The following is a 3,992-nucleotide window of genomic DNA, read 5'->3' as shown; positions in this document are numbered from 1 at the left end:
CAGTTTTAAACCAAAGGGTCCAGGCCCAAAACGTCAGTTTCTGTGCTCCTGAGATGCTCTTTGGCCTGCTGTGTTCATCCAGCTCCACACTTTGTTATCTCGGATTCTCCAACATCTTCAGTTCCCATTAACTCAGGAGAAAATTGTCTCTTTCCATGTATTTTCACAGGAGTGGTGTTAGATCAAAATTCTCACTGAGTAACACTGATACAAGAAAGTTCCCCAAGTTACTGTGATTGCGTGGTTACGGAAATGGCCCTACGGGTGGGTAAAAAATCAGTGTGTAGTAAACAGGCGATCTTGAGTTAAAATCCCAGCGGTGCCTGAGCTTTACATTGAAGATTCCTTGTGTCATCTTCTCTGAAATGCCATATTGTTGATCTAAACAGCAAAGTTACTTGCCCCCCTTTATTCATTCACAGACTGAGGGTGTGACTGGCTCGGCCAACATCTATTGCCCGTTGCTAATTACCCACCATGTTTGCTGTGGGCCTGGAGTCAGACGTAGGCGCGATCAGGTAAGGATCAAAGATGCCTGAACGACATGAAGGAACAACATGGGTTTTGGTCCCCTGATGATGGATTTATGGCCATCATTGCATTCTAAATTACAGATATTTATTGAACTGAAATCCCATTATCTTCTGGGGGTGATATTTGAACATTGGTCTCCAGAATGTTACCTTGCTTTCTAAATAAACAGACCAGCAACATTACCACTCGACCATTACTTGTCCTGTCGGTGCAGAGAACTGAGCATGGTTCCTATGTTTGAATGCAGACAGTTATCATTTGGTGCTGGCACTCCTGTCACCTATTTTCTCCCTATCAGGGAATGGTTTCCTGCTGACAATTAATTCATCCTGATGTTTGGTAGGAATAACACTGTGAGACAGAATAAACTGCAGCCTTACTGCGGAATATTGTGATAATGAGACAGACACCAGGAACTGATCACCCTCATTCTCTGCTATCACCATTCATTCATTTTACACCAACAGTAAAAACATCACAGTCATCAAATAATTGTGGCATTTTGTTTCTTTTCTGGTGGATTAGGAATTCTATTTAGAAGGCTAAACACTCATCATGTTTTGAGGGAATAAATGTCTCCTTGGCTCAGTCCTTAGTAACAGAAACACTATTTGGAGAATGTGAGCCCAGTACCAGGTTTTACAATCGGGGTGGGAAAGTCTCTCAGCAGCTCCAGTCTCAAACACTGTCCAGTCTTCAGACTTTTCAAAGGGCAGCAACGGGAAATGAGGGATATCGATATAGAATCCCTACAGTGTGGAAACAGGCTCTTTGGCCCAACAAGTCCACACTGAACCTCAAAGCATCCCACCTCCCCATAACCCACCTAATCTACACCTTCCTAAACACTATGGACAATTTATCACGGCCAATCTACCTACCCTGCACATCTTTGACTGGGAGGAAACCCATGCAGACACGGGGAGATTACACAAATTCCACACAGACAGTCGCCCAAGGCTGGAATTGAACCCTGGTCCGTGGTTCTGTGCGGTAGTAGTACTAAACACTGTGCCACTGTGCTGCCCCCAATATGGATAATTAGCAGCAGTGTCAAATGGAGAAATGGTCCTTTTAGTGTCTACCTCAATATGCAACTCTATTTGCCTCTGGGTATTCACCTCCATCCAAGGTAGGGACACTATCACTGCCTGAGTGGCCCAAGTGACTGAGAGGGTGGGGAAGATCAAACGGGCACTGCCCTCCCCAGCACTGTTTGCAGGCAAAGAAACAATGGTTTAATGAGAGAGAGAATGGGAACTGCAGATGCTGGAGAATCCAAGATCATAAAGTGTGAAGCTGGATGAACACAGCAGGCCAAGTCGCATCTCAGGAGCACAAAAGCTGACTTTTCGGGCCTAGACCCTTCATCAGAAGGGTCTTTGCTCGAAGTTTCACTTAACGCTCAAGGTACGGATTGAGAAGCGAGGGGTTTGCAGATGGCTGGGTGAAAAGACACCAGGATTGCATCTTCCTGTCTCCCAGATACAGATTCGGGGAACATGCACAGTGCCACAACTGGTCAGAGAGGGCTACACCACGAAAAATCAGGGTTAACACAATGGGTCGGGGGACCCTTTCTCAGAACTGACTGTTCTAGTCTTACTTCCCAGCATATGGCTCGCAACCTCAACATAGTTTGCCCTGCAAGTGAATATCTTAAAGCTCTTTAACTTTTATGAAGGTTTGTGCTTGTGCTGCAATGACAGGCAGTGAGTTGCCTTCTCCCATCTTTGGCAGTCTGATTGAAAAGCCTTGTTCCTTGTCTCAAGCAAACTGAAGGGAGTTAACAGCCCTTGTATTCAATACCAGACTTCTCCCATCGTCAGCAGGATCTGAAGCAGCACAGGGATGCCCCACTAGACATTGGCCCACGACCTTAACCAATCAGCCATGACTGCTAGGAGAGATATGATGCCGTTTATCTTTTCAGGTCACTTTCCATGGCCAGTTGAGCTGTGGCAGAATGAATTATTGCTGGGTTTGTTTGAATCCAATCACTTCGCTGATTTTTAAAGTGTTATACTTGGTACATGGTGATTCTGGTTGTTTCATCCCAATAGATAAAATAAACTTTCATTCACAAGCAAAATATCAATTGCAGGAAAAAGGCTCAGCAGATCTGGGAGCATCTGTGGGCAGATAATTTGAGTCAATGTTTTAGAGCTTCTTCAGAACTCTGTTTTCTCCTTTCTGTGGTGCAGTTTCTGCTTTTGTTTCAGATTCCAAGCATTCCCAGCTCTTTATGGCAGCGAGAAAAGCAACAGTGAAATACCTTTGAAGTCACTCACCAGACAAGATTTCCGTTTGGGCAACATTTTCCTGACTACCTTAAAACCCGTAACTGTACAGTCTAAAGGGAACTGGTAGAGTGAGAACACCACTTGTTCCTTTCTCTGTGGCCTCAAACCGACAGCTTCACATTTCACAGTTGAAAGTGACAGCCAGTTGATTAGATTAGATTCCCTACAGTGTGGAAACAGGCCCTTGGGCCCAACAAGTCCACACTGCCCCTTGAAGCATACCAACCAGACCCATCCCCCTGTAACCCACACACCCATGAGCACTATGGGCAATTTAACATGGCCAATCCGCCCAGCCTGCACATCTTTGGAGTGTGGGATGAAACTAGAATGGCTGGAGGAAACCCACACAGACAGTCGTCAGAGGCTGGAATCGAACCTGGTCCCCTGGTGCAGTGAGGCTGCAGTGCTAACCACTGAGCCACCGTGCCGGATGGCAGCACAGAAAATTGCGAGCTCTTAAAGCAGGTTTGGAGTGAATTCAAACTTCCAACTGCCCTCAGTTGGATTGATAATTGTCTGTATCAGCTGTACTTTTCCAAAACTGAAGGCATTTCATGAAAAACAGCAGTTATGCAGAATAAACAGACGGAGCACTGCAGAAACTCAACATGCCTAGCTGTACTGGTGGGAAGTGAAACAGAGCTGACGCTTTCGGGAAAACGGGATTCTTGTTCAGAACATGTCTTTCCTGAATGGCAACACGTTGCCTGACCCGAGAAAATGTGAGCTTGTTTTGAGAGGAACGTAGTTGGCAGGATTTGAACCTGCGCGGGGATACCCCAATGGATTTCTAATCCATCGCCTTAACCACTCGGCCACAACTACAGGCCACTGACTGACTTTTAGTATTTCTTTTGAAAAGTATCTAACAGGAAAGGCAAGGATTCAATTCGTGATGTCTGTGCCACGACCCTAATATTTACTGTCACCCTGTACTTGATCAGAACAGAGTCGGCTGTTGTGGGATTGAATTGAACTAAACACGTTGATGAACGATAGAGTGGATGGAAAGGATCAATTTCCATGAGCGGAGAGATTAATTATCAGGGCAATGGATCGAGGAAGAATTATGTCCTTGCATTTTAATCGCGCCTTTCACCACCACCCAAATCACAGCCAATGAAGTACATTTGGATCAGGATCATCTTTGGC

At 45.4% G+C, this 3,992-nt stretch overlaps 1 non-coding gene across 1 annotated transcript; it reads right to left on the bottom strand.

Moving 5' to 3' along the window:
* Positions 1–3,583: 3,583 nt before the first annotated feature.
* On the bottom strand, positions 3,584–3,665 carry trnas-aga (transfer RNA serine (anticodon AGA)). The gene has a single exon. It is a non-coding gene; the product is annotated as a tRNA-Ser (tRNA).
* Positions 3,666–3,992: the final 327 nt, after the last annotated feature.

The sequence above is a fragment of the Stegostoma tigrinum genome, unplaced genomic scaffold, assembly GCF_030684315.1.
Source record: "Stegostoma tigrinum isolate sSteTig4 unplaced genomic scaffold, sSteTig4.hap1 scaffold_120, whole genome shotgun sequence".
Taxonomy (NCBI): Eukaryota; Metazoa; Chordata; class Chondrichthyes; order Orectolobiformes; family Stegostomatidae; genus Stegostoma; species Stegostoma tigrinum.
Note: the sequence above shows the minus strand (reverse complement) of the source record. Positions and strands in the feature narration are given on the sequence as shown.